This window comes from Rhinolophus hipposideros (assembly GCF_964194185.1).
Source record: "Rhinolophus hipposideros genome assembly, chromosome: 10".
Lineage (NCBI taxonomy): Eukaryota > Metazoa > Chordata > Mammalia > Chiroptera > Rhinolophidae > Rhinolophus > Rhinolophus hipposideros.
Window position 1 is genome coordinate 58,425,097 of NC_138056.1, and position 15,068 is coordinate 58,440,164.

Below are 15,068 nucleotides of genomic sequence, written 5' to 3' on the forward strand. Positions count from 1 at the left end.
TTTACTTTTGCTCTGAGCTTTATTATTTCCTTCCTTCTCCTTCCTTTGGGTGTTGCTTGTTGTTCCTTTCTTAGTTCCTTTAGGTGTAATGTTAGATTGTTTATTTGAGATTTTTCTTGTTTCTTGAAGTAGACCTGTATTGCTATGGATTTCCCTCTTAGAACTGCTTTGGCTGTGTCCCATAGATTTTGGGTCATTGTATTTTCGTTTTCATTTGTCTCAAGGTAGTTTTTATTTCTTTCTTGATTTTGTTGTTAACCTATTCATTATTTAGCATGTTATTTAACCTCCATGTGTTTGTGTGCTTTTTATTTTTCTTCTTGTAATTGATTTTTAGTTTCATACCATTGTGATCAGAGAAGCTGCTTGGTATAATTTCAATCTTCTTAAATTTATTGAGGCTTATTTTGTGGCCTAACATGTGGTCTATCCTGGAAAATGTTCCATGTGTGCTTGAAAAGAATGTATATTCTGCTACTTTGGGATGAAATGCTCTAAAAATATCAATTAAATCCATCTGGTCTAATGTGTCATTCATTTAAGGCCACTGTTTCTTAGTTTATTTTCTGTCTGGATGATGTATTCATTGATGTCAATGGGGTGCTAAAGTCCCCTACAATTATTGTAATTATTCTTGATCTCTCCCTTTATATCCATCAATATTTGCTTTATATGTTTAGGTTCTCTTATGTTGGGTGCATAAATATTTACAAGGGTTATATCCTCATGTTAGATTGATCCCTTTGTCCTTCTTTGTCTCTTGTTATAGCCTTGGTTTTAAAGTCTATTTTGTTTTAGCTAAGTATTTTAATACCAGCTTTTTTTGTTTTTCATTTCCATTTGCATGAAATACCTTTTTAAATCCCTTTGCTTTCAGTCTGTGTGTGTGAGTTTTTTTTTTTTTTTATCTGAAGTGGGTCTCTTGTAGACAGAATACGTATGGGTCTCATTTTCTTATATAGTCAGCCACCTTATGTCTTTTAATTGGAGCATTTAATCCATTTTATTTAAAGTGATTATTGATAGATATGTAGTTATTGACATTTATTATTTATATTTATGAACTTTTCCCCCTTCTTCTTCTTAAGGAAGTCCTGTGTGTGTGTGTGTGTGTGTGTGTGTGTGTGTGTGTGTGTCTACCCCAAGATCAGATTGTTCTTTATTTAAGAAACAATATGTGATACAAATTCAAGATTTTATTTAAATCATTTGTAAGTAAAGTTAATGTAATATCTCAGTGGTGAAGGAAAATTTTTAATAAAGCAAAATAATGAGTTATGTGAAGAAACAGAAGAGTGAACAGTGTTAACTGTGCCATTTAAATGATACATGATTGCAATTATTTTTGATAATAAGCAACTTTTGAGAACATCTATTCAAGTAACTGAAACCTTGCCTACTATGGAATTTGCAGTTGAATTAGAGCTTTGTTTCCTGCCTTTGGTCATTTTTAAGGAAACAAATGGAAATGGTTTTAAGAACTTATAAAAGTCTTCTATCTACCAAAAGAAATTAAAAGTTAATGTGGTAAGCACTATAAAGAAAAAGTGAAAAGAAACACACACACACAGACACACATTGTACAGTTGACCCTTAAACAATGCAAGGGTTAGGGGTACCAACACCCCACTCAGTTGAAAATCCCCATATATTAATAACTTTTGACTCCCCCAAAACTTAACTACTACTCTTGACCAGAAACCTTACCACTAACATAAACAGTCTATTGTCATATATTTTGTGTGTTATATGTATTATATACTGTATTTTTATAATAAAGTTAGAGAAAAAATCTTACAAAGAAAACATAAGGAAGAGAATATGCACTTACAGTATTTATTGAAAAAAATCCACATATAAGTAGACTTGCTCAATTCAAACCCATGTTCTTCAGGGTCAGTTGTAATTGTTTGTGGGACAGAGAGAACAGAAGTAATAACGAGACAAGTGACTAGAAGTTCAGCCCACGCAACCCCTTATTTGTTCTTGCTTGTCAGGGATTTCTGGCTGATATTTTTCAATTTTTCATTATTTTTCTTCAGTGGTTCTGGGTTTGCTTATATGTATCTGCCACAGAGATACTTGTATGTCTCAGAATGGATATATTAAAAAACATGGGACATGCCAAGCTGGAACTGGTTAGCAATTGGGGTGACCCAGGGATTGTTCTTGCCTTGAATACATGCTTCTGACCAGTCAGATCCAAGTTTCCTAGTTCTGGGAGCAGAACAGCAGGTAGTTCCCCTGAATGTTGAGCTCCTTGAGCTGAGTAAGCTCCCTGATTTCCTTAGACAGAAAGATCAGGTCATTATCCCTAAGGGTGAGTATCTGTAACTTTGTGAGCTTCCCAATATCTGGCGGCAGGATTTCAAAATTGTTGTCACTTAGGTAGAGTGCATGTAGGGTGGTCAGGTAGAAGAAATTTCCGGGAAGAGAATTTTCATTCAGGTTATTGTAAGTCAAATCAAGGACCTCAAGAGCTGAGAGGGAGCCAAATCCTCGAGGCAAAGTGGTTAGTCTATTCATGCTGAAGTTCAGATGCTTGAGTTTTTGAAGGCTGCTGATATGTGGGGGCAGCTCCTCAATCTGGTTATTAAAAGTGTTGAGCACTTCCAAATTCTTCAGTTCTGCTATGTTTGGTGGCATAGTTGTTAGCCTGTTGTGGCTGAGGACCAGTTGTGTGATGTGGGATAAGGGGAACAGGTAGTTGAGATCCAGCACATTGGAAATGCCACTGTCACTCATGTCCACTTTTAGCTGGTTCTTCTCCTGGCTCTCCTCCACCAACTTTTTCAGAGACTTGGATGTGGAGGGCAGCACCTAATAGAGTGGGCGTGAAAATGGCAGAGTCTCACAGGGCACACTGCAGCAGTGAGAGAAGTCCTTTTAATATTTATTGTAATACTGGTTTGGTAGTGATGAAGTCCTTTAGCTTTTTTTTTTTTTTGGTCTGGAAACTCTTTATCTCTCCTTTGATTCTAAATGATAGCCTTATCTGGTAAACTTATCTTGACTGTAGATCTTTGTTTTCCATCACTTTGAATATTTTGTGCCAATCCTTCCTGGGCTGCAAAGTTTCTGTTGAGAAATCAGCTGACAGTCTTATGGGAGCTCCCTTGTAGGTAACTAACTGCTCTTCTCTTGCTGTTTTTAAGATTCTCTCTTTGTCTTTAACCTGTGGCATTTTAATTATGTTGTGTCTTGATGTGGGCCTCTTTAGGTTCATTATGTTTGGGACTCTGTGCTTCCTGCACTTGTACGTCTATTTCCTTTGCCAGATTAGGGACATTTTCAGTCATTACTTCTTCAAATAGATTCTCAATCCCTTGCTCTCTGTCTTCTCCTGGTACCCCTATGATGTGAATGTTGGTACACTTGATGTTGTCCCAGTGGTCCTTTAAACTATCCTAATTTTTTAAAAATTCTTTTCTCTTTTAGCTCTTTCAATTGGGTGTTTTCTGCTACCTTCTCTTCCAAATCACTGATTCAATCCTCTGCTTCATGACGTAATCTGCTGTTGATTCCTTCTAGTGTATTCTTAATTTCAGTTATTTTATTCTTCATTTCTGACTCGCTCTTTTGTATTATTTCTAAGTTTCTTTTTTATGTTTACTATCTCTTTATTGAAGTTCTCACTGATTTCATCTATTTTTCCCCTAAATTTATTGAGCATCCTTATAACCAGTGTTTTGTTTTGTTTTTATTTTCTTTTTAAAATTAAATTTATTGGGGTGACATTGGTTAGTAAAATTATATAGGTTTCAAGTGTACGATTCTATAATATATAATCTATATATTGCATTGTGTGTTCAACACCCAGAGTCAGTTCTCCTTCCATCACCATATATTTGACCCCCTTTTCTCTCTCTACCAACCCTGCCTCATCCCCCTTACCCTCTGGTAACCACTAAACTGTTATGTGTATCTGTGAGTTTTTGTTTTGTTTGTTTGTTTGTTTGCCTTGTTTATTTGTTACTTTCAGTTTTATATCCCACATATGAGTGAAATCATATGGTTCTCAACTTCTTCTGTGTGATTTATTTCACTTAGCATAATAATCTCAAGATCCATCCATGTGGTATGTGGTGGTATTTCATTTTTTTCATTTTTTAAAATTAATTTTGTTTTAATTAGTTTCAGTTGTACAAAGCAACATAATAGTTAGACATTTACACCCCTCACAAAGTGATAGCCCCCCTCCCCCAAACTACTACTCCTGTGACAGCTTATATAGTTATAACCATTGTTTTGAACTCTGTATCTAGGAGATTGCTTGCCTCTATTTCATTTAGTTCTTTTTCTGGAGTTTTCTCTTGTTCTTTCATTTGGGAAATATTTCTTCACCTTCTCATTTTGGCTGACTGTGTATATTTGTTTCTATGTATTAGGTAGATCTGCTGTGTTTCCCAGTCTTGGCAGAGTGGCCTTATGTAGTAGGGGTCCTGTGGGGCCCAGTGACACAGTCTCCCTGATTACCTGAGTTGGGTGATCCAGGAGTGTCCCTTGTGTGAGTTGTGTGTGCCCTCCTATTGTAGTTGAGCCTTGATTGCTGTTGGCATATCTGGGGCAGGGAAGGGGGGAGGAGAGGGTTGACCCTCAGGCTGACTGGCTGTGAGGATTAGCCATGACCACAGCATATGAACTGCTGTGTGGATCTGACCCAATGGAGAGGGATTTACCCCAGTGGGGTTCTGATGCCTGCTGAGACCATCCTTTGTGTGTGTCTTTTGTAGAACTAATTGGTTGGTGCTCTGTTGTGGTCTGAAGTCGGCCACCAGGTATGTTTGTTTTGGGGCCTCTTGGGAGGGGCTTTGGTGCAGACTCAGGTTAGACAGTGCTTGTGCCTGGCTGGGGCCACCTGGTAGGAGTTACAAAGTGCTCTGCAGTACGTAGCTGCCTGTGTTGGGCCTGGAGGCATGCGGTAGAAGCCATGCTGTTAACCAAGGCTGTCTGCCACCAGCACCAGGCTGGGGCCACCCAGCAAGAGTCCCAAGGCATGCTGAAGCCAGCCACCACACTCCTGGGGCCTGTGGACCCCTGAGAGTTACAAGGGATGTCTGCAGTATGGGCCCAACGCCAGCCGCCCGTAAGGCACAGCCACCGAAAGAGCCCTGAGTAGCCCACGATCTGGGTGGGGCATGCTCTCAGGGAGTCACCACCTTGGGGCAAGCAGTGTCTAATGCAGACTCAGATTTGGTACCATTGCTGGACCTGGGGCCACTCAGCAGGAGGCACAGGGCACACTGATGCCATCTGTCATCTGCCTGGCGCCTGCAGACCTCTGAGAGCCTTTAGGAAAGTCTGCAGCATGAGCTGAGACTGGCTGCCTGCTGCTAAAAGCTCATTTAGGCCTTTTTTGCTGAACCTTAACCAGAGAGTGATCAAGTACTAGGTGTTGAAAAAGTTAAGCAGAGACCTCCAGAAGACAAGTCTTTCAAATGGAGGAGGGCAAAGGAGGCAAAAAATGGGCAAAAAGTTAAAAAAAAAAAAAAAAAAAACTGGAGCTTTGGCTATTTTCTGCCTATCAGGCAGGCCCTGAACTCAATTCCCGTTTGCTTGGTGTTTGGGGCAAGGCTGAGTTAGTAAGCTATAAATTCCACCAGTATAAGTGTGAGGAATGTGGAGATGAATGTGGGGAAGTTTTCGTTCCAAAGGGAAGGGCACAATAGTCGGCCAGCTGGAGATGGAAGATAGAAAATGTCCCAAGTGTGAGCCAATGGAGATTTGAAATTAGAATCTGGACTCAACCTGCATCTAGCTTTTAAGATTCTAATTGTAAGAGGATAGGGCTGTGAAGTAGTTGGAGGAAATTTTGTAGAGACCTGAAGTGACACTGGATTAATCTGCCAAGATAAATGATTAGCATATTTATCTGATCAGTTCAGTGAGTGTGTCTTCTTGGCAAGGAGAAACATGCATGCAGGGAACTGGTGACCTGGAGGGAAAGGGTAAAAGAAGAACAGAGCCCTGCGAAGGTGAGCAGGAGAAGATCAGCTGATGTCCAGAGAAGCCCATCTGGCTTTGCCATCAAAGGCAGCTTGACAGAGATGGGTTGTCTAAACAACTTGCCAAAGTCCCAGTGGGTTGTGGATGACACCCTTCCATAGAACTCATGGCCTGGGGTCCAGGCTTGGAGCTTACTTTGGAACTTGTTGTGAAGGATCATTTTTATTGGGAAGTGTGGTTTGGAATGTAAAACTGTTGAGGACTTTGTCTATCTTTGAAGATCAATGTTTGCTGGCATAAACTAAGGCTTTCTGGGTTCTCGGATATTGAACAACTCCCTCTTTCGTCACCGTGATTAAACTAGGTATGAACAGTGAGTATGTGGGAACTAAGAATTCAAGGATGATGACCTTCTTAGGGTATGCTTTGAATGGAAGAATTTAAAACTATGTTCGCTTAATACAACCTCACCCAGTCATACAGGGAGAGGATAGCAGAAAAGGTATTGTAGTCATGACCAGCAGTTGGGACTCCGGGCCAAGTCTACCATTAATGTGTGAAGCTGGGCAAGCCATTTAACCTCTTATGTGTCGTTTTCCTTACCTTTAACATGGAGATAATAATATCTTCTATTCTTCCCATGTCAAAGTGAAATAAGATAATAAGTGCTCGAGTGCTTACGTATGAAAAGAGATTCAACAGTATTACGTGAAACGGCTCGAGAGTCTGGGTTTAAATCCTAATTCTATGATTTACCACCTGCATCATCTTAGACATGCTTCTTAACTTGTCAGTGCCTCAATTTCCTGATCTTCAAATACCTCTCTCAAAAAGTTGTTGTAAAGACTGAATAATGTATGTAAAGTACCAAGCTTATAGATGGGGGATGATAAATTACACTGGATACATGTTAAATTCTTAGATTAGTACTTCACCTGGTATATGGTCAATGCTAGTTATTATTATTATTAGCATTAACTTTGCTATCAGATAAGAAAAGAACATTTTGAGGCAGAATTTCTCTTGCCTGTCTAGAGAATGGCTGAGTAAAACAGAAGTAATCTAATTTATGCAAACAAACTTGGGCTTTATTGGATGTAGATCTTTTCCCACCATCTCCTGAAATCCTGTTTCACAAGAGTTTTCATTTTATTCAGATAGGAACAATGAAGGAAGTAAAACCACTAACAACATTTAATGCATCGGAAGAACCAAAACTGAGGATAGGCCTTGGACATGATTCCTCAGCAATAACTTAGCAACCACAAGAATAATGTTCTGCCAGAGCCTCAAAGTCAGGGTGGTGTCCTGCCACCAACTCACCACAAGAGATTGTACCAAAACAGTGGGGTAGAAGGAGCCCACATTTAAAAAATTACAGGACAAACAAATGCAAATCCAAAATATTCATAGGCAGAATATATGATAATCTTATAACATCCATAACTGCTAAGAAAGAACTAACTACACTAGGATCCTTTATTGAGTAAAAGCTTAATGGTACGGGAACAAAATTGGTTAAGCTTGCTAGAAAGCTAATAAAACAGCTAGATATTTATTTTTCTAGCCCAAGGACCTAAGGGTACATTAAAATTTTTTTCTACCCATTACATCTTTTTGGAAGCAGTTCTATTTTTGCATTTAATGAGTTTCTGAAAATGTGTATGCAAAGCTTAATATATAAAAATCAAGCAATAGCCTTATATGTTATGTGAGGAATTTTATCCCCAAGAGCTAAACAAATTATAAAGTCCCTAGTATATGTTATAAATATTTTAATCTTGGATTAAAAATAGAAACCTTAGTGTTATACAATGTATATGTAATTATTAAAAATGTTCAAAACACAAATTAAACATTAAATAGAAACAATAAAATTTCTAATCTGAAATAATTTCTAACCTCAAATTCTTCTCTTAGCCTCCATGAAATGAGGATTTAGTGAAGAAGGACTCTCTGATGAAAATGTAAAATTACTGGCTTGGGCAGTGTATTGTGCCGAGGAACGAGCAGACTGATAGATAGATTATGATACCATCAGTTTCTTGCCAAATTTCTATCTTGGGTCAACATGGTAGAATGATTGTACAAGTCAATCTTGCTTCTTCCGTCCTTCAATGTACTTAAAGTAACATAAGTGATAATAAAAAGGAATTAGGGTTGGCATATTTAGCAAAAACTAAGAATAAAAAAATGCAGGCTACCCAGTTAAATTTGGATTTCAGATAAACAATGAATATCTTTTTTATGAGTATGTCCCAATGCAATAATTTGGACTTACTGTATTTACATGGCAACCATAAAAGGAATAAACCATTAGCAGATCATAATTATGAAAAATTTTGGATTGCACCAGATTGGATTTATCCTGTAATTCTACTTCTGTATTTACCTGCTAGAAATGAAAGATATATCAGCAGAGACACCTGTATAGGAATGTTCATAGCCGCTTTATTTATAACAGTCAAAAATCTAGAAACAACCAAATGTTCATCAGCTGTATTATGGATAAACACTTTGTATTTCTAATAAGTTCCCAGGTGTGCTAACGCTGGTTCGGGCACTATACTTAGAGAACTTTGTTCTAGGAAAATCTATAAAAACAGATTGGAACAGAAAAAAAGATAAAAGATGAAAAGAAACTGCCAGCTCAATGTCAGAGTGACTATAAGTCAAGAGCAGTAGAAGTCCCTGACATAATTATCTGGATAATTAATTACAGACCTACATCCAGAGCAGCAAAACTAGTCATGACCCTGACCTTTCCCTCCTCCAACAGCAGCAGCAGCCTTGGATCCTGGGTTATAACCCCAAGAGAAAATCCCTCCAAATAATGGGGGCTTCCTACCTGGGAGGGATACTGACATGTGGAAGTGGAGGACTGAGAAAGATAAATTGGAACTTCAAAAATGAACTCAGAAGGAATAAACAGTGTAAGTCATCTCTGCATAGGTAAAAAAATTCACTGGAGTCCTCCAAGGCCAAAGTAGAGCCCTTCCGGTCTGGCCATGAGGCGAGGAGATGGGAGTGAGAGGGTAAGGGGTCTTCAGCCTGCTTGTCTGCCCATGCCCAAGTACCTAAGTGGAATTTCTTGGTCAAGTCTCTACCCACTTACGTAAAGATCATAGCTGCCCTTTCTTTTACTGTTGGGGGAAATGAGCTGAGCAGCTGCAAAGGAGTCCATGCCAGGTACCTAAAACCATAAAAACATAAACAGACAACTAGGGATTACCAGGCATCTGAGGATCACCAGACATCATGACTAGGAAGGGGCAAGAAGAACAAATTGGCGAGAGGAAGCAGGGATAGCTCAGAAAGCAAAGAACTGGAAAGACACACTAATTTATGTACTAGGCGATATTTGAGAGGCTAGCGCATGCATAAAACAAAAATACGAACAATCATAGCCTAAGACTGCCAAAGAAATGTAATAGAAACTAAACGTGGCTGAGGACTGTGCCTCTTACTATTTCTCTCTTATTTTCTTTATAAATAATAATGGCAAGACTCAATAAAATATGCACAAAAACTGTGAAATAGAAAAAGATGTCATCCTGCCAGAGCAGAACTGTGCGTTGGCAGGTGGTGCGGCCGTGGGATTCCTCAAACTGCTCATGAAACTGCAAGTGTAGGAAATTCCAGATTCCGTGTGGGAAAGGCATTTTAGGGGTGGCATGTGTAATGTGTGAAAATCGGGTTGTATAAAACTTGAATATGTGAAAGTTAAGAACCATATGTGTCCACATTCCACTTGGCTTTCCCCAGAGCTTAGTAATAGAAATGTTTCAACTTAAATTCAAGGTCATCCTAACGTAACTAATAACTACATATAATTTTACCACTTAACAGTTTACAAAACACATTTATTAATTATTATATTTTGTCCTGATCCTGAAAGGCAGCTAACATCCCTGCTCTACTCTTGAGGGACCGGAAGCAGCCAACAATTTATATCTTCCGTTCAGCATATATATAAAGACTTGTCAGAAAGGCAGTTTTGCAAATTGTTTCCCAAAAGATGTTCTGCAGATTGTTGATCCCACAAGACAGTGGCTCTCACTTTAGTATGTATCAGAATTGCCTTAATGGTTTGTAAAAACAACCACAGATTGCTGCTCCCATTTCCCAAACCACCCCCAGTTTCTGATTCAGTAGGTCTGGGTTGGAGCCTGAGAATGTACATTTTTAACAATTTCCTCAGAGATGCTGCTTCCGTCTTCCAGGGTTCACACTCTGAAAGAGAGTAAGATACTCTCAAGAAAGAGAGTAAGATACCCTCTCAAGAAAGGGTCCCATGGTCGAATTGAGAAGGATTTACTATGTAACAGAATACAAAATAGCATCTGCTCTGTAAGGGAAGGAGTAGGGAAATGGGAATAGTTATAGTAAAATAATAGGATTGTGAATAATTTTTATTTAAAAAACCTTTTAAAATTCCATGAGTATCTTTTCTTTCAAACTGAAACTAAGGGAGAGAATGTAATGTACTGAAAAATAACTAAAAGATCGTCTACAAAGTTTAATGAAAATTTCTTAGTGATCTGGGAGTGACTTACAGTATAATCTTAACCATAAACCTTGAAATAGATTTATCTTTTTCTAACTCTGTGTGTGTGTGTGTGTGTGTGTGTGTGTGTGTGAGAGAGAGAGAGAGAGAGAGAGAGAGAGAGAGAGAGAGGGGACTATAGGAACTGCCCCAGAATTTTTATAGTGATTATCTTTGAATTTTGAGCTTATGAGTAATTTTGTTTCTTCCTTGTACTTTCTACAGTTTGTACACATTATTTACACAGTCAGGAAAATAAATCTATAATTTATTTAAAAAGTGTTTAGAGTCTGTTAAGAATCTCAATTTTTTAAAAAATGCCCCTCCCCCCCTTTCAAGGCCACTTTAAAAATTCTGCCTCTTTTGTTTAAGCAAACTCACTGATAGAATTACACATTTCTTGTAACATAATTCATACACAAGGCAATTGGGGGCTATTTACTAGTACAAAAGAGGGATTATACCATTAAATCAACGAAGATCAAATTACCACATTTCATTGCATATAGGGTATAATTAAGGCAAGTCCAAACTAGACTAATCTTTTTTTCTTCTTTTCCCCCTTGCTCCCCATTATAATCTAATTTCATCTCCTTGCCTACTATTTTTATGTATTTTACCCATTGTTTGAAAACTGCCCCAAAGTTACAGGCCAACTTCTGATAATAAATGTTTTGTTAAATTTAGAGAAAAAGCGTAAACCTCTGCATATTGTGATATGTTGATTACAAAAACGAGTTGCCAAAACAGCGAGCTCCTGTGCTAGAAGTTCATACTGTGCAAGTTTCACTAAAGGGAAAATATTCTCCTTAGAGAAAAAAATGAATCAATAGTTTAAAATTAGCTGAATTTAAAAAACAAACAAACAACAAAAAAAAAACATTTCCCAGATAGACCCAATACAATTTTTTTGCAATAGGTAGCTTAAGTCAGACTGATGTTGTTTAAAATGACCCCAAATGGTTCTTGTATCTGTAATATGTTTACGAAAATATCCCTTCAAATATTCAGTTAGTAATGCACATATTGTATATCTGTTAAGCACCAAATTTTGTAAGATCTACAAATAGTTTCCTGTCATGAGAGATGTATTCTCTAAATTGGTAGAGATCAGATTTACACATAGAAAACAATGAGACAAATGAAGGACCGTAGACATGAGTGGCTAAGTGAAGTTAGCCCACTAAACAAGGGTAGGGGCTACATCCTAATAATCATCTTCAAACCTCTATAAACACAGCTGGAACAGATCAGTGCTAGTTCAGGGGGGTTAGCAATATGGCAATTCCTAAAGTATTTTAAAATCTACTAAAGTGACTTCTTGCACTGGGAAGTCCTCAGTAAGGAGGCATTTCTCTTTTTTCTCCTGCTGCTACCTGCCTTCAGTAGATTTATATCCTACTGCAAGCTAAAGAGGGAAATAGACAAGGGGGAGTATTTCCTCTTGGGGGAGTATTTCCTCTTGGGGAAGTATGGCTGCCAGTAAGAGAAAAGCCTACTCAAATGGCCACAATAGGAAGGAAATCACATATCTCACAAGATAAGGAGCATAGAACAAGGGTGGGTTCCAGGTGTTGGAGGTTCCTGTCAGGGAACCAAGTTTCTTTAGCTGCACCTATCCATCTCCATCATCAGGCTTGTAGCAAAACAGCGGCTGCAGTTCCAGGAGGCACTCCCAGCTGTGGCCGCGGTCCAGAGCAGGAATGGGTAAACTAGGACCCATGGGCCAAATTCCGACCACCACCTGCTTTTGTAAATAAAGTTTTATTGGAACACACGAGTACCTTTACATATTGTCTGTGGCTGCTTTCACCTTGTAACAGAAGAATTGAGCAGTTGCAGCAGAGCATTTGAAAAGTTCTCACAAAGCCAGGCCAGGTGAAGAGACAGCCAGACCACTGCTGCTCATCCTTCACATTATCCATTCCTGTCCCTAATGATCCATCCACCTATCCACCCAACCATTGATCCATACTTTCACACACATTTATTGGATACTGTATGGGTACTTTAGGCTGAAATGCGTGTGCGCGCGCGCGCACACACACACACACACACACACACACACACACACACACACGGCACTGTTTTAAAAAGCGAGAGATCTCAGACACCTGCTTTTTAGAAACTGATTTCTGACCTGCTTGACTCAGAACATTTCCAAACCCTTGTTCCTTGTTGCTCCCGATCCTTGGAATAATCATTCTCTGACCTCTCGTCCCCCTTCAGGCTTAAAGCGTCTTCTTCATGGGGTTCTTTTCCACAGTGAGTCTGATCGTTCAATAAGCCGAGACTTTGAGAGTGCCAGGCAGGAAGAAGAAAAAACAGAGCAATGTCTACTGAGGGTCTCCTATGAGCCATGCATTGTGCAAGGCACTCTACTTACACGTTTTCTGTCTTCATATCCGAAGTCATTGCAGGCACGCATGAAGAACCTTGGCGGGCAGCTGAGGAAAGGAAGGGAGAAGGATGCTTTCACTGATAGTTACTAGGGAGAGATTGTTTTCCCAATTTGTTTGACAGTTACCTGGGATCTTTTCATCCTCAGGCTCCTGCTAAACTAGATATCCTTCCTCCCTTCCTTCCTTCTTTCCTTCTTTCCTTCCTTCCTTCCTTGCTTCCTTCCTTTTTTTTTCTTTTCTTCCTTTCTTCCTTCCTTCCTTTCTTCTTTCCTTCCTTCCTTCCTTCCTTCCTTCCTTCCTTCCTTCCTTCCTTCCTTCCTTCCTTCCTTCCTTCCTTTCTTTCTTTCTTTCTTTCTTTCTTTCTTTCTTTCTTTCTTCTTTAAATTAAAGTTTATTGGGGTGACAATTGTTAGTAAAGTTACATAGATTTCAGGTATACAATTCTGTAATACATCATCCATAAATCCCATTGTGTGTTCACCACCCAGAGTCAGTTCTCTTTCCATCACCATATATTTGACAGATATTCTTTCTACTCCTTCCCTTCCCTAGTCTTTCTGAGGCCTTGGAAAATTCTAGAGGGAACCTAGAGATGACTCTGAAAAAATATTCCATTGTAGGTGACTTAGGCTTAAAGAAAAAAAGCTTGTACAAAATGTTAACAAGACTAATCCCCAAAGGGAATGATGTCAATTTTCTGTAAAATGAAATGTAAGGAGAACTATCACTTATTGAGCCTCTACTACGTGATTTGTATATTAATCTCACCTCATGTCCACAATAGCCCTGTCATATATTGCAATTACTTAAAAATAGATTTGGCTGCAAATTGCAGAAAACCTAACCACAGTAGCTTAAAAAATTATGGGTTTAGTAGTCCAGTAGGTGGTGCTGGCATTGATTCAGCTTCTCAATCATGACATCAAGGAACTAGTTCCTTTTTCCGCATCACTATCCTTAGCAAGTTGACATTTAGTCTTATGCTTGTCATCTCATGATTGCAAGATGACTACATCAGTTCCAGATATCATATCTACATGTAAGGTAGAACTGAGAGGAAAATATAGGGCCAGCTACAATAGTCCCATTTTATCAGGAAATCAAAAAAATTTCCCAGTGACCCCCATATCCAACATCTAGTTAGGGATGATTGGCCAGAACTGGATCAGATGGATACCTTTAGTTGCAAAGGAAGTGGAGAAAGCAGACAATAGGATTGTCAGGGTAGCCGAAGACTAGGGATGGGCAAACAGCAACCAAATCTGGATGCTGCCTATTTTTGTAAATAAAGTTATGTTGCAACATAACCACACCGATTCATTTAAGTATTGTGTATGGTTCTTTTCATGCTACTGTGGCAGAGTTGTGACAGAAACTAAATGGCCTGCAAAATCTAAAATTTTACTATCTGGCCTCTAACAGAAAAATTTGCCGGACCTGCCTTAGGCCACTATCTAGCTTATGAACTTTCCTCCCCCAGACAAAACTGGGATGGCTTCCCATAGCGAAAAGAGGGGGACACTGTCACTGGGTAGGCCACTAACGTTATTTCCCACATGTGGCTATTGTTATCTGTTTTGGAAGAGGAAACTAAGGCTCAGAAAGCTTAAGTAACCTGACCAAGAACAGAGGTTGAATGAGTAGAGTCATAATGTCAGACTCCAGCCTCTCTGACATCGTATCCTTTTGACCATATATACTCGTATTTTTGTGAGTATTCTCATCTCACAAGAGAAATGTGTGATCACAAGCTGTGAAAGAGTTGTGAGATATTGACCTGTTATTCACTTCAGCCCTTAAACGAGTTGTACAAAAGGACAGAGAGCCAATGAATCTCCCTTAATAGGTTCACAAGGTAATGAAGCATTTACTTTGAAATTGCATTTCAACGCTGATTTCCCATCTTCCCTTTCTTCTGCATATATACACAAGCTTGTAGACCATAATCTGCTTTAGGATAGGGTTTTTTTTTCTCCCCACCCTTTGCATAGTGCCTAACACATAATTAGGACTCAAAATGGTGTTGTAACACCCGCTCCCCTCTCCCCTCATCCCACTATTGTCTCATGTCAAGTAAATACATACCATTCATGTTTGCATGTATTGTATTACCTCAGCAATGAGACTGTGAATTATTACATCAGTGGATACCCACTCTGCACTCATCATATGCA

At 38.9% G+C, this 15,068-nt stretch overlaps 1 pseudogene across 1 annotated transcript; it reads right to left on the reverse strand.

Annotated features, from left to right (window-relative positions):
* Window positions 1-1,976: 1,976 nt before the first annotated feature.
* On the reverse strand, window positions 1,977-10,242 carry LOC308504151 (ras suppressor protein 1-like; annotated as a pseudogene). The gene is made up of 3 exons: window positions 10,222-10,242; window positions 9,062-9,139; window positions 1,977-2,820 (listed from the first exon to the last, which is right to left on the reverse strand). The product of its transcript is annotated as a ras suppressor protein 1-like (transcript).
* Window positions 10,243-15,068: the final 4,826 nt, after the last annotated feature.